This window comes from Podarcis gaigeae (genome assembly GCF_964106915.1).
Source record: "Podarcis gaigeae genome assembly, chromosome: 9".
Lineage (NCBI taxonomy): Eukaryota > Metazoa > Chordata > Lepidosauria > Squamata > Lacertidae > Podarcis > Podarcis gaigeae.
In genome coordinates, this window is record NC_139685.1 from 23,423,928 (window position 1) to 23,445,444 (window position 21,517).

The window sequence follows — 21,517 nt, forward strand, 5'->3', positions numbered from 1 at the left end:
AATGTCTAAATAAAACCCCCAGTCCACCTTTTGTGTCAGCATTTTTGGGCTATTGGGGGGGCACTTTTTTGTTTCAAAATATATTATGTTTGGCAACCACAGAAACACGAGAAATTCCTTTTTGCCTTCCAGATTTGGTGGAATGGTCTTCACCAAGTTCAAGTTAGAAATGGAAGCTCAGTTACCACGTTCCTTGGGTGATGATGTCTCTGCCACCCTTCATGTGAACAGCAGTGAACTAGTGCTAAAAGATCTATGTGATGTATTTCCTCTCCTTATGAGTTTGCACACAGGTGATCAAACAGAGCTGACTTTTAAGGCAACAGATGCTATTCTAAATCTTCAGGTGCTAGCTTCACTGAATAGCCTGCATGAGCCACCTAGTTAATTTAATGCCCTGTAAGTACCATTTTCATCAATTGGATCTGAGTTATGCGTTTACTCACCAAACAAATATGCATTCTCATGTGACAGCTTCTCTTATGGTGTTTTTTGTGTGTGTGTGTGTGTGTGTGCACTTTCTCTCCAGAGCAAACCATAATGAAAGTAAACATAGTTTTCTTTCATGTGGCAACAACGTAAGACTGCATTTAGCACAGTCCATTCATCTTTTAAAGTACTTGGGTCAAAGAACACAATGCCCTCCTGATGTGCTCAGTTACCAAATCACTTAAAGTAGTGCCAAGTCACCAATGTTCTCTAGTATTAAGTCTTCCATGGAATTTAGATCCCAGATTGATGCACATGGAGGTTACCTTGAGTAGGGGGAAAAACTTTCCTATGTTTATTTAGGTGCCCAGGTCTAACAGAGAACAAATCTCTTTTCCCTATAATAGTTGAGTAGAAGATGGAATTTTGGAAGAAGTGAATGAAATGGAATTTTGTCATGTCTTGGGTGGAGAAAAGTTACATCTGCTCAAATTGCCTCTTTTTTTTACAACTATTAAATGTACAAGAGCCCCAATCCCCTTTTGTATCTTGTCAGTCAGCCTCACTGGTAACTTACCATTTAATGCCAATAGCATACTAAGTATAGCACAGCACCAAATACAAGTGGCATGATCCCAGCTTAGAAGATTAAGGCTGACAGCCTGGTCCACATTTTAGGCTGCAGTCCTAACCTTATTTACTTGGAGGCAAGTGCCACTGAGACCTTGGAAGCTATTGCCAAGAAAACATGGGTCGGGCCAGGCTGTTATTCTTCTTCTGAACAATTCTGGGATGTATTCCTAATTTTAAATATTGTAAACTGGTGCTTGGAGATCATCATTGGCAAAAAGAAATCCCATGCATGCCTGCTCAAACGTTCCATGGAATCCTGTTGGGCTTGCTTCCAGGATTGCAGTCTGAATGACGAAGCAATCATGCATGCCCAAGCTCTTTATTGCCAGCAAAGCCCAAAGCAGATTTTGAATCTCTGTTTCCTTTTAGGAACTCGTGTACAGTTTGACGCATTTAAACATTTATTTTTATTGCACCTTCAAACCACTGTGGTTTTGTGTTTTACCACTTCTTGCTGTCTACTTTCATAATCAGCAGCAATCAGTTTTGTGAAGTTATGACCCCAGATTCTTTTGTGTCAGTAAATGCCAAACCTACTTACGTTCTAAGGGGATGAGTTAGCTGCATCATTGCAATTCCCCTGGGAGAGGCACCAACACTGTTTTCCTGAAGGGGCTCGATTTAATGCATAAACTATGGAATTTGCTCCCACAAGACATAGCTACAGGATGGCTGTGTTCTGCCTCTATCTTCTTATTGGGAATCCCAGGTGTAGAGGGCACTGATGGCTCAGGTCAGGGGTGCCAACCTGAATACCTGAATAAAATATTGAGGGGGTAGGTAAGCCCCCCCCCGCATAATCGATCACATGATGTGGTGCACACACACTATTTGAATGGTAAATAGCCAACAATTTGGGGGGCCCTGGCCCCCTTGAAAACTTTCATTGGGGGAGCCAAAGGAACCTTGGGCCCTAGAAGTTGGTTCTTATGGTTCAGGTCTTTCTTGTGGGCTTCTCCCTGTGAGAACCTGAAGCCGGACTAGATGCATACCCTCCAACATTTCTCTGATGAAAATAGGGACAGTCCCATTCCATAAGGGCAATTTTACTATTTATACCCTCACACATCTGACTGGGTTGCCACAGCCACTTTGGGCAGCTTCTAACATATATAAAATCATAAGAGTACATTAAACATTTTTATAAAAAACCTTCCCTATACAGGATTGCCTTCAGATGGCTCATTGGTTGGATAAATCCATACCTTCCAACATTTCTCCAATGAAAATAGGGACATCCTAAGGAGAAGCGGGACGCAGGTGGCGCTGTGGGTTAAACCACAGAGCCTAGGACTTGCCGATCAGAAGGTTGGCGGTTCGAATCCCCACGATGGGGTGAGCTCCCATTGCTCTGTCCCAGCTCCTGCCAACCTAGCAGTTTGAAAGCACGTCAAAAGAGCAAGTAGATAAATAGGTAAATGGCGTTTCTGTGTGCTGCTCTGGTTTGCCAGAAGTGGCTTAGTCATGCTGGCCACATGACCCAGAAGCTGTACGCTGGCTCCTTCGGCCAATAAAGCGAGATGAGCGCTGCAACCCCAGAGTCGGTCACGACTGGACTTAATGGTCAGGGGTCCCTTTACTTTTAAGGAGAAGCGGGACATTCAATGATGCAATCGGAAACCGGGAGGGCAATCAGAAAAATCAGTGAAGTCCTTGGAAAATAGGGTCACTTGCAGGGGTCTGCCTTTGCCTTGCTCTAGCAAAGCTTTTCTTAGCCTTTAAGAGCAGGCAGAAATGCAGCCAGTAAGTCTCTCCCTCTTCCACCTTCCTGGTCCTGTAGATGAAGCGATGGGGCATAAGCCTCACCTGGTCAAAGGCTGTCGGCTGTGTTAAAGTCACAGCAACAGAGGTGGGCGGGGGTGGGCTCTGCGGGATGCGACACCCAGGAGGATCGACCCCCCAAAGCGACACAGAACAAAGTGTGCGGGTTTTGTCCTGCGGCGTTTGCACTCACGTGTGTCTTACTTGTTCGAGGGAGAAGGAAAGAGTCGAGATCTGGCCCCGCTCCGCTTCTGGGCCAGGTATTGAGGAATGCCGTGACGTCACCGGGGGGGGAAGGAAAGGCAGGTGCTGCGGCTCCGTCGAAGAAAGGAGGCGAGGAAGGCGCTCCTCGGCTGGTCCCGGCCGGTGCTGAGCACGCGCACTGGGCGGCGAGCGGACCCAAAAAGGGGTGGGGGAGGGGGGAAAAAAAGAAAAGAAGAGCGCGAGAAACCCAGGAACGAGGAGTGCGCGCCCAGACACACTCGCATACCCAGCAGCTGCCCAAGGCGCGCGAGGCGAAGCGTCCCGCCGCCTCCTCTGCGGAAGGTAATAAAGCGCCACTGCAGGGCTGCTGCGCTTCGGCGGGAAGCTCGGCGACGTGAGGGGGGCGAGGGGACGGAGGAGGAGGAGGGAAAACTGAACGCCGCGCGTCCCTTTTGCCCTCAGGCTCCTCAAAGCTGGAAGTGTGGCGCAGCGGGTAACCGAGAGAGAGCGGACTCTGAGGCTGAGGGGAGTCGGTTTGGCTTTTGTGGGGCGTGAGGCGCCGCCGTTGCCCTTCGCGGGCGCCGCGGGAAAAGGTCGTGAGGGAACTTTGGGGGCGCCGCAACTTCGGGTGGGTGTCCGCGTTTCGAAAGGGCTACGGCTGTGTGGCGCGAGGAGCTGTGGAGAGCTTCGCCTCGTCTCCCACTCCCCCCCCCCCCACTTTCTCCGTGGCCTCCCCCATTCCGGCGGGACGCGCGGCTGGGCCAATGGGGTGCGCGGCCGCGGCGGCGGGGGTCTCCCCATTGGCCGGCGGCCTTGGCCTTCCTGCGAGTTGCTTGGACTCCGAGTTGCTCTTGCCCTTTCCTTCCCCCTGGCGTTTTGCTGCTGTTGGCGCCGGCTCTGGCTGGGCTCCGCCTCGGCCGCATTGGCCCGCCGCGATTCTGCGCCTTCTCTCCGCCCTGCGCTCGGGGGGGGGGGGGGGGAGAGAGAGACGGCTTCGCTCCTCTCTCTCTCTCTCCCCCCCACCCCGCGCCGCCACCCGCCAGCTTTAGCTTGTGCCAGGCACTTCAGGGGAAAGTTGGCAAGGATGTCGCAGCTCAGGCCAAAGGGTTCTCTCTCCTGGCTGATCCCTGTTGCGCCTGCTCTGTGCTGCGAGCCCTTCTGCGAACGGGACCTGGCGCGGGCTGCCGCTGATCAGATGGGGAGAAATCGCATTTGCGGACTCCGAAGAGTTTAGGCAACAGGCGTCCTCGTTTCATCGCTTGAGGGCCGATGGAGGCGTTGCCGCAGCTGACAGTAGAAAAAGCTTATTAAGTTTTTTCTTCTCTCGGAGTTTTGTGCTTGATCTTACAGAACGTGGAAGGGATGCCTGATACCCCTAGGTAGCTGCTGAGAGGTTTATATTTCACATTTCAGACTGGTTTAAATCTCCAGTCTTTGCGTTCCTTTAAAAGAAAAGAAAAGTGTGTTTCTTACATTTGGCACATCTGTAAAACCGATATCTAGTAGAATGTACATCTGGCTTTTTGGGCAAAAAAAGTATCATTTGCTTTCTGTTCCGTCTTAACAATATGATACACAGATAGGTAGGCTCAAAGGTGTTTCTACTCGGTTGAAAATGCCGCTGAAGTTGAACTTGAGATGGCTTATTTCAAGACCTTATGGATTGTTTCATTTTCCTATCAGTAAAACAGGATTACTGGTTGGTTTGTGGAATGCTTTGAAAGGATGAATGGCACCCATTACTTTGAAACATTCTTTGTGACTCCCAGCAGCCTCAGGCAGCACAAGCCAATGGCCGGGGATGGTGAGAATTGTCATCCAGGAACATCAAGAATTTGTTATTAAGTAAAACCTTCTCACAGCCTACCAAACAACATAGTAGGATGTTAATCCTAACAGGCTTAGAATAGCATGCTATTTATGTGTGCACAACAACAACAACATTGAATGTTTATGTTCCTAATATCATGGGTTCTGCTTTGGATTATTTGCTTTTCTCTTTTGGTTCAGGAACTTGATCGGGACAGATTTGTGAATGTCTCTTAATGGGGCCCTAGCCATAGAAATCTCCTAAGGAAGGAACAACTGTTAAGGTCCTTTAAGGCACACTGCAGTCAGAAATCTCTTTTCCTCACTCAGCCCCTCCCCTTCCCCCACAGTATTCCTGGCATCAGATTGTTCCTATACTGCTTCCTCTCTGCTAGGCTAATGTCTAGTGTCAGGTTTTCTCATCATGGGGAGAACCACTCTAGGGCTTGTATTGAATAACCCAGTGAAAACTACCAAGTTTATAGGCTAATCCTTATATGCTGTCTGGAGGGTGACCAACAACAATACAGTACCTAACTCTCTGCTGTTTCTCTCCCCTGCCCCCGCTCACCTCACTTGCCTAGCAGTAGACTTTTCAAGGTCTGCTGTGGCAACCAGAACTGCTGAACCAAGAGTGAAATTACCATATACGTGTGTACTCTTAAGGTAACCAGCTTATTCTGCAAGCCAGGTGAAGCCTTTCATGGGAAAACCCGTGCTGCTCTATTTTAATGCTTCAAACTCTGAAACCATCATTGAAGCAAGCGTTTGGAATGTGCATGCTTTATTGTTACAAGAGAAGCACTCAGATGCTCGTCTCCGTCAGACAGGCTGAACAGTGTCAAGTAGCACTCCGGCTTTTTTTCACATCCAGTAGAAATGTCCTTTCTTTCTCCTGCGCAGACAGTTGTATTCTCAACACTGACCTCTCTTTGGTTTGCTAAGCATTCTGCACTGCTATGACGGTTAGTATGACAGGAATAATGATTGGACTGCAGTTCTCGAAGGACAGCTAGAGGCAGGGGATCCTTTAAACTTCTCTGCCCCCCCTTAAACAAGAAGTGTGATGGAGCCAGCGCCTCCCCAGCTTTGCAGCCCCCATCCTGCTCCTTCTGGTGTGCAAGCAGGAGCCGGATCAGGGCTCTCAGCTGGGGAGGGGGAGCACCTTAACGGAGCCCCTGCACCACCGGGGGCTCTTTAAAACTGCTTGGTTGAGGTAACAGCACGCTCCTCAGCCAAGCAGTTGAAAGAGGCAGAGGGAGGAACAAGCTGTATCAGCACCTCACTGATGCAACTTGTTTCTCCTTCTGCCAGTATGAGGGCAGACGATGGCAGTGTCATTCAGTGGTATATCGCTGGTGAAACCAATGCCTCCAGCGCCTGGCTGCAGCTTGTTTCGCCCTTGGTGCTGGTAGCGGAGGGATTCAGAAGTCAGCAGTTTCACCAGCAATATACTGCTGAGTGAAACTGTCATCGCGGTCTGCCCCTCATTAACAGTCCTGGGCAATATATTGATATATCACCCAGGCATCTGAACACTCCCCTCCCAACACCACTCTCTGGACACGGCCCAGGAGGAAGGAGCGGAACCGCTGTAGAACAATGTCCCTTCAGCTCCTAACTCCTCTAGATGGTCCAGAAGGATGTCATGGTCAGTGGTGTCAGAGGCCACTGAGAGATCCAGCAGAACTAGGAAACAGCTTTCACCTCTGTCTCTAGCCCACTGGAGATCTTCAACCAGCGCATCCAAGGCAGTTTCAGTCCTGTGATGAGGCCTGAACCCTGATTGGAAGGGATCCAAATGGTCCACATCCTCCAGACATGCCTGGAATTGTTCAGTAACCGCCTGCTCAATTACCTTGCCCAAGAATGGAAGATTTGAGATTGGACTATAATTGGCCATGATGGTTGAGTCCAAAGATGATTTTTTTAAGAAGTGTGTCTGGGAAGACTCCCTCACAGAGGGAAGCATTCACCACCCCACAAGGCCCATTGCCCAACCCTCCCTGGCTTGCTTTTATGAGCCAGGATGGGCAGTATCACTCGTCTAAGCAGGCTGTCCAAATCCTCAGAGGTAACTGATTGAAATTGATCCCATACAACCTGACTAGTCAGAGCTCTGGCACTCTCCCTCCCCAGTCCTGCCCCTACAGTGGGGTCTGAGTAATTTTATCTGCAAAAAACTTTGCCAAGTCACCACAGGAGATATTGGGGTCCTCACTGGACCCCGATGGTAAAGGTGGATCCTTTAAACTCTGGACCACCTGGAGGAGTCTCCTGTAACTATTTTCCACAGATGCAATAGAGGCAGTGAAGAAGGTCCTCTTCACCGTCGATATCACCACTTGGTAGGCTTGACATTGAGCTCTAACCTGTGTTTGGTCTGATTCAGAGTGGGTTTTCTGCCACTGGTGCTCTAACTGTCTCAGCAGTTGTTTCATCGCCCTTAGCTCCGGGGAAAACCATGGAGCCATCCGGACCCCATGCAATTGGAGAGGGTGCTTCGGAACCAGACAGTCGATAGCCCTGGTTAGCTCTGCATTCCAGTGGACCACCAGGGCATCAGCCAAAAGGCTATCAGAGTTAATTTATCAAGCTAAAACTGACACACACAGTTGGTATAAACGTTTGTAATAAAGCTATCTAAAGATCAATAGTCATCAACCTGCTTAGACATGAGATGCACCTTTTTAGTTTTTAAAGGTCTTTTTCTCTTATCCTTTCTCGCCCCTATCTATCTTTTCCTTTGAAATTTTTTATTTGGTGCAGGAAAACTCAAACCAAAAATGGTTGGTGCCACCAACTGTAGCTGCAACCCACGAGTTGAATGCCAGTAGTCTGCTAAAATGTTCCCAAGTAATTGCTTTGGAAGGTTAGTAAAGTTTTTACTTGGAAGAACAAGTTCATTTTTTAAAATGTCCAATGCTCCGGGATGATGGGATTGGAAGTCCAATGACAATCTGGAGTGCAGCAGGCTCCTCATTCATGCTCAAGTGTTTCAGTGGGAAACATGCAAAAAAGAAAGCATTGCCATTATTTCAATTATTGAAATAATTCAAGAATTATTTTATAGTGTGTAATGTACTTAAATTAAATATATACCCTTTTCATGTCAAAATGGTTGAAGCTGGCATTGCACCGATAATTTTAACCTCAGTGGTTGATGGTAAAAGTACAAAGGGGCATGGTGAAGAAGAGGTTGTAATTGGAGGAGGAGTCATTCCCAGTTAATTTTTTGTCCATCTTGTCATTGGTTGCCAGACCAGGTACTTATTCTCAGAGTAATCTGTTATTAGTTACTTACTGTGGCCTTTAGCTTATTATTCAGAACACCCAGGACAGGTGTTTTCTTGTGGGAAAACTTGGCCAGCAATGAAATGTTTTGTTTTGTTCGTGTTTATTCCATGAACTAAACATCAAACCTTAGGTGTGTTGTGTTTTCTTCAACAAGAGTAGGCATAATTTGGGTTGCTTAGTTGCCTCTTTGCTAAAAGTGGATATAATTGGAGAAAATAATTATTGCATTGCAGAAAATAATTACTGCATTGGACGAAATGTTGGTTAGGTGTAGGAATCCTTGTCTTTCTCAATCCTTCTCCCCCCTACCCTGCCCTCTTTTTGTGGTATTTCTCTTCCTCTCAGTCAGGAACCGTAACCTTGACCTGAGAGAAACCTCCATCAAAGCATAACTGGATTAGCCACACAGTTTAAAGCCTGCCTCTTTTTTTTTTTAATGCAGAGAATTTAGCATGTTGTGACTTGCTAGTTACTATACTGTAATGTGTTTTGTGACTACCCAGGTTTCCAATAAAGATGGGGAACAGTAGAGTGTTTTAAGAGCATGGGTTTTGAGGCATGAAGAGATTTGCTGGAGTCTTGCATTAACTAAATCTCACAGTGGTGGATGATGTATCAAGACAGGAGTGGGGCTCCCAAGAGCATACCTGTAGGTGTCAAAGTTGTGAAGAAGTCTTGGCGATTATTTCTTCTAATTTCCAATACTGTGGTAACACTAGTCTGTGAAGCAACAACAACAACAAGAAGCCATAGGAAATGTTGGGTGTGTGTTTGGTTGATGGATTCCTTTGTAATAAAGGAAGAAAATCAGTGGTATGAACATGGAAGTTTAAATACTGCAAATCAAAACACTTGTGTAATTAAGTATCATGCCTCTCAGCTTGTGATGTGGTTCAGGTCATCTAGCTTTGGAAAGATGCTCAGTAGTTTCAAATGCTTATACTTTTGTTTCTATTTATACAAAACACTGCTGGCAAAAAGGGGGGGGGGACTGGAAAGGGCATTCACGTTGAAATCTGATACCGTTGCACTGTGGTCAATGAAAGGTGGTGTGTGAATGATTTCTTGAGGTTCACTGAAAAATGAAAGGATTTTTAAAAATGCTTTTTAGAACCAAGCATGCCTCAAGCAATCAATGGCCCACTAAAGAAATGTGCAGGACAAACTCGACTGCTTGGAATGAGCTGATGAAATCCCTAAGTGCTTTGCTTCAGTATGCTGGCATATAAAGTGCCACTGGGTTAAACGTTTTCCAGGCATCACTTGTAAAGTTATTGCGAAAAAATCAGGTTACATTATAACAGATGTTTAATAAACCTTCATTGTAGAATGTATGCACCAGTGAACAGATTGTGTTAAGGTAGGAAAAAATAGGAATCTCTCTCTCAGATATTAATAGTTTTATTTGCTATTTGTATGGGAAACCTATGTTCAAGTTTTAGTCCTACAGAATATTTCCTTTCCTTTCTTGCCTTAAAAAATGAAAGTTAATTGGTGAGCTGTCTGTGAGACTGCAAGCCTAAGCATGTGTGCTTGGAAATGAGCCCCATTGAAAGCACTGGGACTTGGTTCTGACTAAGCAAGTTTCTTCTGCATTTGACATAAAGAAACAACTGAAGTATTTGCATGAGCTATTTGCCTTTTTGATTGAACCTATGAATATGTAAAGTTAGTTGATGATGATGGATGCATTCCAGGGGTTTGGAAGCTACATATCTACCATGAGTAAGTAAAAAAACCACCTAAATTTTCTGCTTCAATTGTAGTGTGTGATCTGTTCAACTACAGTAATCAGTTGTAACTGGTTGAGTACAAGGTGTGGGTTTGGGAGATTTTTTTTTTTAAAGCCGAGGTATAGTGGAAAAGCTTTTGACTGTGTTGTGCTTTAATGACAGTGAAGCTTCTGGAATTGGAAGTTTAACTGTACTTGTAATACCTTTTTTTTTTTTTTAAATGTCTTTCAACGAATATCTCCAGCATATTGTGCAGGGCAGTTCCAAACAGGAATACAGCATTTCAGCTTATTTGCTGCTGAACTTCAGGGTGGTATAGTAGTCACAAGCTGGGCACTTCCCCAATTCTTGGAGACTTCACAGTGAATACGTTTTAACAAGTTGAAACTCATACTGGTGTTTCCATTTGAAACCGAGGCAACTTTTCATAGTCAGCTCCAGAGTACTCTCATTTCCTTGGGTGTACAGGATTAGGTAGAACCACTTTGGTAAAGAAAGCTTGCTTACAACAACTCCATGGATTTATTTCACTTGCATGAAGCTCTTGATTAAGAACAATAACCTTCATTGTGGGTTGAGGCTTTTGCCTGAATGTGTGAACTACATGTCTTGGAAAGTATGATGAAAGATTTGTGTCGTTGGTTCGTTTACTTTAACGCATGCAATTTTCCATGATGAATATGCAGATGTGAACTCTCAGATTTTTACAGAAGAAGCTGATGTCAGTCATAAATTATGGTTAGCAGATTGCATCTTATAGATCAATGCTTGAGGAGAGCACTGTACTAAGAAAACATTATGACATTGAAGCTACATATTGGGTTATGCTGTTTTGTTGTAGAAAGCTGCTTCTCTGTGAAGGGATGGAGTTATTGACTGCAAAACGATTGCTTGAAGTTAATGGGATAATGCCACAGAAACGATTATGTATTTACCACTAGTGAAATTTCATGTTGCTAAAGTAATCTTTCTGTGGGACGCAGGTGGCGCTGTGGGTTAAAGCCTCAGCGCCTAGGACTTGCCGATCGAAAGGTCGGCGGTTCGAATCCCTGCGGCGGGGTGCGCTCCCGCTGCTCGGTCCCAGCGCCTGCCAACCTAGCAGTTCGAAAGCACCTCCGGGTGCAAGTAGATAAATAGGGACCGCTTACCAGCGGGAAGGTAAACGGCGTTTCCGTGTGCGGCTCTGGCTCGCCAGAGCAGCGATGTCACGCTGGCCACGTGACCCGGAAGTGTCTCCGGACAGCGCTGGCCCCTGGCCTCTTGAGTGAGATGGGCGCACAACCCCAGAGTCTGTCAAGACTGGCCCGTACGGGCAGGGGTACCTTTACCTTTACCTTAAAGTAATCTTCAAGTCCTGTGGGGTGAGGAGAGATGACATGATTGGTGTGGAGGTTAACTTTGGAACTCTAGAATTCCCTTAAGGGCACTTTCTTGAGTGATGGAAAGTGTCTTCGGGATATGGAATGGTATGGAATGTTAATGAGGGGGAAATGGCTGTCTTTTGCTTACTCAATCAATATAGGTTTGCCTTGCATTCTTGCATTGCAGACTGGGGGAATTCAAACATTGATCCGCGCATTGCTTTTAAACGTAAAAAGAGCCTGCTGCACCAGCCTAGTGGCTCATCTAGTACAGCATCTGGTTTTCACACTTGCCAACCAGATGCCTGTGGGAAAACCGCAAGCAGGATTGGGGACAAGAGCATTCTCGCCTCCTGCAGTTTCCAGCAACCCGTATTCAGAAGCATTACTGCTCCAACTGTGGAGGCAGAGCATAGCCATCATAGCTAGCAGTCATCAATGACCGTCTCTTCCATGAATTTGTCAAATTCTCCATTAAAGCCACATGTTCCCATTCATCCTTCATTTAAAGTCCAAGGGCTGAGAGCCAAATTGCATGACAGCTGAGAGGTTACGTGTGACTGGGAGATACAGCCATTTCTATGTACATGCTATATATTTAGGTAAGCATGTCAAATGTGCACCAGGTTCTTGTTATCCTTGTTAAGAACCTTAAGAGTCATGACTTAACATATACAGAAAGTAAATTGTATAATGTAACTATACAGTAGTACCTTGGGTTATAGACACTTCAGTTTACAGACGCTTCAGGTTACAGACTTCACTAACCCAGAAATAGTACCTCAGGTTAAGAACTTTGCTTCAGGATGAGAACAGAAATCGTGCTCCCGCGGCGCGGCAGCAGCAGGAGGCCCCATTAGCTAAAGTGGTGCCTCAGGTTAAGAACAGTTTCAGGTTAAGAATGGACCTCTGGAACGAATTAAGTACTTAACCTGAGGTACCACTGTATCAACATCTCATTGCACTATTGCTTGGACTACATCTGATAACTTCTTTTTAAAAAACCCAATCTTAGCTAATGGCAGTTCTGGGTTGCTTCCATTCATGTGGTAACATAGTAGTGACTGCTATAAGAGAGCACTATGTTTTCCCATTTATTTTCTTGTTGGGAATCACTTTTAATATAAGAAGAGTGTTTGGTACTATTATTCCTGCTTCACCCAAGAATAATTTGCCTCCTAAACCCCACGCTTTGCCAAAGGAAATGAAAACGTTTTCATTTCCCAGTGCTTTTTCAGACGAGAGTAGTTACTCAAAATGGTTGTAATTATCTCACTTCAAGCATCCAAAGACCTCTCTTCATATCCCAGAAAAGTGCAAATTATGAGAAGAGGGCTTTTCCTCATTACTTCTTTGGTGGTCAGCAGGAAGCATACCTAGCTGTAAGGAGGGTATGATGCTGATGATCAGTCCCACCATGGAGACATAGCATGAAGACATTGACATACAGCGTGTTGAAGGTTGCAGGGTCAACCCTTGGCATCTACCACTTAAGGAGTCAGACTGTGGAAAGACCCCTGTATGAGATTCTTGGGAAGACTGAACGCCTTTGCAGAAGCGGGATTGTAACTTGATGATGGTGAAGGTATGAATGAGCCTGTCAAATTGCATGCGTGGCTGGCAATACGGTGCAATTAGAGTTGTAGTTCACACTTTCAGCTGACAGTGTTTATCTGCTGAGAAATCCAGCAATGTGTATACCAACCTAGAGGTCCTAACTACACTTTGCATATGCATGCATGTAACAAATGCCCAGTGGCTGCTTTCTCATCAGGTGGGAGATTTGGAGCAGATAAAAATGACACTTAACCTTTCCCTGCACACTGCTTCTGAACCCAAGCCACTTCCCCCTGCTTAGTTTCATTTTTTTTAAAAAAATGGTAGCTTACTTTCACACTTACTGTATTGAATAATAAACAAATCAGTTCAGAACAAAAACTTTAAACTGTTGATAAATAGCTTTCTATTAAAAAAAAAAAAGGGCTAGGAGACAGATGCAGACAAAAAAAAGCATATTAGCAGGATTCCATTTGCTTCATACACAGAAGAGCCATTCACCAAGCTCTTTAGTCTTCCCAACCGGAGGAGCTGTGCATGTCCCTAACACATTCCTCTTGTCTCTACTCCTTTTCCCTTCATTTCCTGACTAAAACCCCCATCGCATTAGGAGACTAAAACCAGAGCCGTAGCAACGGGGAGGGCTAGCCAGGTTTTTGCCCGGGGTGAAGCCTCCAGAGGGGTGCCACTGAGGCTCCCAACCCATGTTTGTGTGTACACAAATGCATGTGGGGGGGGGCCCAGCGATGTAGCTAGCCGCTCGGGTTCCTGGTGCGGGGGTGTGTGTCCTGCAGCTGGGGGCGGGGCGAGCTGCCTATAGTGGTGGGGCGAGCCTCTCCGCTGCATCCCCCCCCCAGCTGTAGGGTGGCTGAGGGAGAGGCTGCGTAGGCAGAGGCAAGTCCCATGCTGCTATTTCAGGCAACGCAGAACCTGCAGGTGCCTAAGTCACTGTGTCACTCCTAAAAAGTTCCTTGAGCCCATTTTTTAAAAAAACCCTCATATTGTCACCCTCCCTCAGTGATGACACCTGGGGCGGATTGCACCCCCCGCACCCACTCCCTCTGCCACTGGGGGGGCACACTGGGTCTTTGACCTGGGTGAAAATAAGCCTAGTTTCACCCCTAAGAACTATATAGACCCTCTCCAACCTTGCATTCCAAGCTCAGTGCAAAATAGTTTGGTAAAATTATAAGGGAGGGGGCAACCTGCCCTCCATCCGTGTTGCTGTAACCTTTTTGCCAAGTTTTATTCGTGTTCTAAAATGAAAATAGTGAAATTCCTTGTGACACTTGTTGAAAAATTGTAAAAGGGGGTAAGTAATAGCCAAATATAAACTGGATAACTTTTTGTTGATTTTTTCTTTAAAAAATTCCCCATGAGCCATATTTCCAGTTCCTGAAGTTACAATTTTTCATGCTTGTTGGCTAGTTCCCTTCTTGCTCCAAGATGAATGGTGGAATTGCCCTTAATTCATAGGGAAGGTATCCAAATTCTTGTCATTAGCTATGCCCCAGTTTCACTGTTAATACAGCACTTTTCAGTACTACTGTTTCTCCCTCCTGCCCACAAATCTTATTCTAATTTAGGTACCATTCTATTTTAGTCAGCTGTTGTGTTGGTGCTCCTGCTCACTTTTGAATGGCTACAAAGTCTCTAAAGTGATGCCAGCTTGCTATCAACAGAGGTGAAGTGTTCGTGCAAGATTCAAGTATTCTTTTCTGAAAAAGTATACTAGCTGCTTTGTGTTAATCCTGTGTGTCAACAGTTCAATGTTTGTTGGACAGGTTGGGAATGAATAATGGTGAACAAGCTGAGGCTTGAGCTGGACAAGATGGAAGTACAGTGGACGTTCGGGTTGCGAACATGATCCGTGCGGGATGCACGCTTGCAACCTGCAGCATTCGCAACCTGCAGCAGCGCGTCTGCGCATGCATGGGTTGCGATTCGGCACTTCTGTGCATGCGCAAAGCGCGATTTAGCACCTTTGTGCATGCGCGACCACCAAAACCCAAAAGTAACCCGTACACCTGATATCTCCCTATCTAGAGACATTGGACCTTGCCCTAGTCATGGCCAGGTACTGTAATGTACTCAGGGGTGCCAACAGGACTTTCTGGGTCCAGACTGTATGTCATTTGGGTCCTCTGCCCCACTTACAAACAAGATACAAATTTGCATAGTTTTTTATTCGCTTTTGTGGGTGAGTTGGAGCAGGGTTTTCCCCCTCACTTCTCCCTGGCCAAATGGCTTAGGTGAGGCAACTCCCAGGAAATATGATGCCACTAATGTGAGCTTGTAGCATATGTTGTGTTGTTGCATTGCCCATTTTGCTTTCCAACAGATGTATATTTAGAACATTAAAACAAGGGTGTCTCCCAGCAAAGCAGTTTCTACATTGCCTGGAGTGGCTCAGCTGGTAGAGGGCAAGACTCCTAATCTCAGAGTCGTGGGTTTGAGTCCTGCATTGGGCAAAAGGTTCCTGCATTGCAGGGCGTTGGACTAGATGACACTCCTGGTCCCTTCCAACTCTACAGTTCTGTGATTCTACTAGCACAAGGCTTTCCGCTTGCTCCTTTCACTGTGTGCCTCTGCATTCTTCCCAAATGTGTTGTGGAGGATTAGAGGAACCCCTGAAACAGATTTAGGTAGGTGAGTGGGTTAGAGGAGAATGAATGGGAGCTCTATTGCACAACAAAAAGCCCTTGTGCTAGAGGAACTTCTTCTTTGGATAGTGCTCAATGCTTTTTAAAAATATTCAGTTGTAGGCTTCCTGCATATTTAGAAGGTCTATATGAGGAGGAGAAATAGGAAACTTGGGAAATGTGCAGTGAGTGCATGTCTGCTGAGCATTTTCAGTATTATGAACAGGATCCTTTTAAATATGGCCAGAATCCAAAGTAATATGAAATTAGTTGAGTGAGCCAGAGATGGCTTTAGAATTATTGACGAATAGTAGCCCTCAATTCTTTTGTATGGTGAACAATTCTGAAATAGAGTGGAGTTCAAAGAAGGGAAAACATTCCACAGGGCTAGTGCAATCTTATTGTAAACATGTTCCACTCATACATTTGTGTTTGGCATATTATCCTATGAAGTGTAAGTATACCCACTAGGAGTACAAATTAACATCTGGTAGACTGCATTTCAGTACATGCCTGGTGGGTACGATTTTTTATTTAAAATATTTATAAGTCACTTTTTAGCCTCACAAGATAACTTCTATACTATATTCAAATGCAAAACAACAAATAACCAGAAAATAAAAGTAGTAAAACGATCCATAATAATATTTGCTAGTAGTATTGCAACATAAAGGTAGCTTGATGGCATCAACAAGGCTTAGTTGCTAATTTTGGTGCTAGAGGATCACTGCAAATGGAAACTGGTAGCTCTGTGATATCACGCTGGCATTTGCTTCATTTTGAATATTGTGAAGCTAACTAAACTAAAATCAGCAGCAAGGCACTATTGCAGTCACATCGAGCTAATTTCTTAGGCTAGGTATATTGATGAGAGAACACTTCTGTAGAAGGTCATTCAATAACACTAGTGTAAGTTATATTTAGCACTTGTGTACGGTATAACAGACTCTGGTTAGAGTAAAGCTACTATTAATACTACCCAGTTATTTATGCACAACATGAGGGGACAACCGTTGTAGAGAGAGGAAGCTTGTAACATCACCAGTTCTCTCCCAATACAAATTGCAGGTATGTTTCTCTCCTTCACTCCCAAATCCAGACCTACCCCCATTCCAGGCTCCCGATCTGGACCCTTCTCTGCACCAACAATTTGGGAAAGAAAAGGTTTGCACTTGGCCCATGAACAATGACAGAGGCAATTTGGCCCTGATTTAAGAACCACTTAAGGAGTTCCTTTGTCAGCATGATTGTGTAGCTGTGGAACACCCCTATTAAATTCTAATAAACTAAACTGGTTGAGCAGGTTTGCTTCCATCTTCCATCTACAAAGTCGTGCTTCTAAACTTGTTGAAAGCAGGTCTTATCCACACGAATTGCTTTTATGAAGGATTTTTGTAAAAAAAATAAAATACAAAATTGTTGCAGTGTGATGTGCTTCCTGTTGAGGATTCCAGCTGTTTCTTTGAATTCTCCTCCTCCTCCTCTGATTTCCCAGTAGCTCTGTATCTTATCCCTACCTTTGCTTTTCATAGCCTGTATTTTGTGGCCATTGAACGTTGTTGGTCCTTATTTTACCTATTTGGGAGTGAGTCCCTTTTTTAGTTTTTTCTAAACTTTTTTCTTTTTCATGTGCAAAGCTTGGGATTCTCCTGAGGCTGCCGGTATTTCCCTCTTGTGTGCAGGTCCTGTTTTGGCTATAGAAGTAATAGCACTCCCAGTCAGATGATGGGAAATAATAACTATAGATCACTAAGGCAGAAAATAAGATGAAATATCAGCATGACCATGATAGAGATAAGAGAACCAGTTTAAGCCAGCTGTACTCAGCTTCTCTGAAGGAACAACCCAAACATCATGAACCTTCTGCTTGTTTCTTTCACACAGAGAAGGTTCCAGAAGCTTCTGGAACCTTCTTGAATTAAGTAGAATATGAAAGATCTTTACACATCAGATCAATACTTTCTGCACTAAGAAATACAAACTGACAAAATGAACATTTTTAAAAATGAATTTTGTATTTACAAGTTCAAATTGACTCTTGCCAGTAATTCAGGACTTGTGAGTTGAAAAAGAAATGAACTGATGAAGCTTTTACTCTGAGAGCAAGCAAGACTGAGCTGAAGCACCAGACATTGTTTGTTTAACTGCCCTTTATCCAAAGATCCAAGGAGAACCTGAAATTTGCAATGTGACATTCTAGACATTCTTGTTATCTTCTTCCACTCAGTGGAAATTGTCTGAATCCTTGAAGACTAGGGAGTAACATAGGAATGGATAACTTGCAAGACTCCAGGTGTTTTAGAACTACGGTGTCCATCGTCCTTGACCATTGGCTATACTGGCCGAGGCTAATGGAAGCTGGAGTTCAACAACGTCTGGGGGGCTGCCAGTTTTCCCTCCCTGGAGTATTATGATTATTTATTACCCTCATATCAGATTGACTAAGCAAGTTAAAATGCAAACAGATAAAATCACAGCCAAATACAAAATCCATAAAATGCAGGTAGTCTTGGGAGCAATACGGTTTTTACTCACTACCAATAGTAAAATGAATCCTCATAATTAGCTTTTTTTTTTTTGTAGGATGTTTGGGTAAGGTGTTCATGGGATACATTAGCAAAATATAAGTTTTAGGCGGTTTTATATCTGTGCTATAAACCTAAATTTGCTGAATAGGCCCAGTACTTCTCCTACCTCACACTCAAGAGTGCTGTGAACCGTAGTTAATTGAGAATGGTTAATGGCCTGCCACACACTTCCTGTGGTACCCTACTGCCTTCAGTTGCAGTAGAGAGGATGGTGTTGAGGATGCTGTCCATTCACCAGTGATTCAGTTGCAGGTCCAATCAGCTTCTGAAGAAGAAACTGGGAGAGTGGGGAGGGAGAGGGACCATCTTGTCCTCTGCCAAAGGCAGCAAAATGCCTTTATTTGCTTGCTCTCTGTGTATGCATGCTGTGAAGCAGTCCTTTGTCCCATTATTATTAATAAAGATACGAATACACAGCACAGAGACTAATGCATAATATTGTACTGTAAACATATTGCAATGTAATTTTGTGCCATTGTTCAGTTGAATGTTTATATTAAATACCCAAGCAGCCCTAACCACTTTGAGAGGATAGTTGAAGTATAGCTTCCTCTTAATATGTCTGTTTTCATTCAATTTGAGATTTGTATATATTGAACAGGTAGCAATTATGTAGAAATCTTTTCTGTTCAACGTGATTACAGGGGAAAGAGTATACTAGAGATAATTCCAAACCTGATGCTGAGATTTGTTTGTAGTTGGCAGGAGTCTTATTTTCTACAGTGAGAAAGCAAAGCTGAAATTCTATTACTTTACACTCTTGTTCTTTAAGTTAAGGCATTTTTATAGCGAAGTCCAAGACCTCTGTATCAAGAAAGAATTTGTTTCAAGGTCACAGCTCTGGTTGGTATGTCTACAAGATTATTATTTTTTAATGTTGCAAGGAGAAATTGGTATAAAATAGCATTTTCCAATAATGTGTAGTTGTAGCTTAAAACCTTGCCGTTTAAAAAAGGACTGTCAACTCTTGAAAGCATTGCATCCTATCCATAATAACATGCAAAAATGGGCATACTTCTGAAAGTGCCAGTGTTGTAACTCTCCTTGGATAAAACTTTATTGGTTTCCAAGGTCTGCTCTGTGCCACTAGTTTTTTCCCCTTCAAATCATGCTCCCTGTCAGTTGCTAAGCAGCATGGAATGCTAATAGCTTATAGCTCCTCCCACAGCTGAATGGCTAACCAGTTGCTCACTTTGACAAGCTGTGCTTTCCTTTTACTGTAAGTAAAGTTGTAGGGCTAGCAGGATATGTATGTGCCAGTGCCCTTCAAAAGCCACGGAAGGCTTGGCAAGAGCAGAGGAGTTCACTGCTGGCAAACAACTAGCTCTTGATGCCTGGTTGGCAGCAAGACCCAGGAAAATCCTTCAGCTGGGAAAAAGTTACTAAACTCTGCCCTGTTACTGTTGAACTGATCTTTGAATGCAGCACTCGCATGACAGGAGTCTTTGTGAAAAGTCTGCATTTTTCCTTTTGTCTTAATGGATGCTAGGAACTGAATCCGCATACCGCTGCACAAACATGGTGAGTGCCTTACTGCATTTATTTTAGTTCATGAGGAAACTGAAGTTTATTCCAAATGCAAAACATTGGTTTTTTTAAGCACTAAAAGTTGGAATGATTTTCTTGCATCTGGTTCATCTTATGAGAACTTGTTTTGGGCAAGAGAATAAATTTATATATTTTTTATTGTGCGCACTCGTAAAGTTTCTAATAAGTTTTATGAAAGCCAGGGTAAATTGTGTATTAAAAAAACAAAAAACTGACAGGCTATGGACCTTATTGGGGTTTATGACATCAAGACACTGGGAAAATATTGATAGTGGAACTGTTAGAGCCTTCCGTTCTTGAGAGCAAAAACATTCTAGTGCAATTGAGCAGCTGAATACATGCTTGCAATGAAATAGCTAGACGGAAGTCAAACGGTGAAATAGCAAGTTAGTAAATGGAGTAAAAGATCTCTTTTAAAAAATTCCCAGGCTGGACTGTAGGCATCTTGATCTGTGTTCTGCTTTCTAACCCCAAGTGAAACGATGAGGTTTTACATACCGTATTTCAAAATTCTTGTGTGTCAGATGAATGTAAACACTACTGTCACAACTACTACTAGGAATTCAAGTGCTTAACTGTGTCAAGGATGCTACTTGCTTGCCAAGATAGAAAAGGGGGAGGGGTTTATGTGTGTGCCTGTGACTTTTGTTTGACTGGAATGTAGCCTAGTATACAGAGGTAAGAGGCACACCTACTGTTCTGTCATTTTTTTGGCTCTGGTCCCACCCACCCCAACATGTGCCCCCCACCCAAGTTGCCTATGAGGGAATGTATCAATTGGACTAAAAAAAGGTTCTCCACCCACGCTTCAAACTTCAGTTAAATTAAACTATGGTTTCAATGTGCATGTGTGACATACTAGTGCACCCTGCTGTAGTAATGTTAAATTATTGAGAATAATATTTTGGATAATATTCTCAATTAATGAGAATATTAGAGAATTTTCATTTAAAATAGAATATTCATTTTAATGCATTGAAAATTATATAAGTATTTAATATACATGGTTATTCATGGGTAAACTTGTTCAGATGGCAACCAAAAACTAAATAAAAATATAGAAACATCAACTGTTTAAACCAAGGCCATCTCACATGCTGTTACACATAATTATATAGGCCTAGGTACTTTAAGTGTATAAAGCATTAAAGCTACTTTCTGGAGAGAAAAAATCACACTGTATGACCAAGGGTATAGAATTGCTAAGAATAAGGTCGCACCAAAATAGAAAAAAGGCTATTACATATAGTTGAAATACATACGAATTCAAATGTTCATAAAATTAAATGAATAGCATTTTTTTTAAAAAAATGTTTTCTGTAGCTTACATTTCAGAACTGCCAATGGTGAATGACACAATGCCCAGTAATGTACTGTAACTGGATAAAAAACCCCACACATTATTCATTACTTACTCTGGCAATATCACAGCTTGGCTTATTATTTACTAGATTTTAAAAATGTGGGTTGTAAAACTGGTTCTTACATTAGAATTTACAGTTTGTGGAGAATACTGTCCAAAGAATTTTCTAGCAGAGAATATTCTCGAGAATATTCTCATTCTCGAGAATTTACTTCGGAGAACATTCTCACCGCACATCACTACCCTGCTGAAATCCTAGGCACAACACTTTGCTGCTCTCCAATTCCTGTGTTGTCAGGAAACAACATGGTCTCATTTAGTTAGCACTTTGACTGAAACCAAGCTTGTGATTTGTTTCTTTCCACTCTCAATAATGAATATTTGCATCCCAGTGCTTAGTTGTAGGTGCTCCGTAAAGTTGGGATGCGGGTGGCGCTGTGGTCTAAACCACTGAGCTTCTTGGGCTTGCCAATCAGAAGGTCGATGGTTCGAATCCCCAAAATGGGGTGAGCTCCCATTGCTCTGTCCCAGCTCCTGCCAACCTAGCAGTTCAAAAGCACACCAGTGCAAGTAGATAAATAGGCTCCGCAGT

At 43.8% G+C, this 21,517-nt stretch overlaps 1 protein-coding gene across 10 annotated transcripts in view; it reads left to right on the forward strand.

Annotated features, from left to right (window-relative positions):
- The first annotated feature begins 2,924 nt into the window (after positions 1–2,924).
- The window catches only part of MTUS1 (microtubule associated scaffold protein 1), a 105,791-nt gene continuing 87,198 nt past the window's right edge, over positions 2,925–21,517 (forward strand). For 2 of the 10 annotated variants that reach the window (XM_083755385.1, XM_083755391.1), the window contains exon 1: positions 2,974–3,369. The gene's annotated coding sequence lies outside the window, so the exon portion shown is untranslated. The other 8 variants (XM_083755389.1, XM_083755394.1, XM_083755392.1 and 5 more) reach the window with 8 other exon arrangements.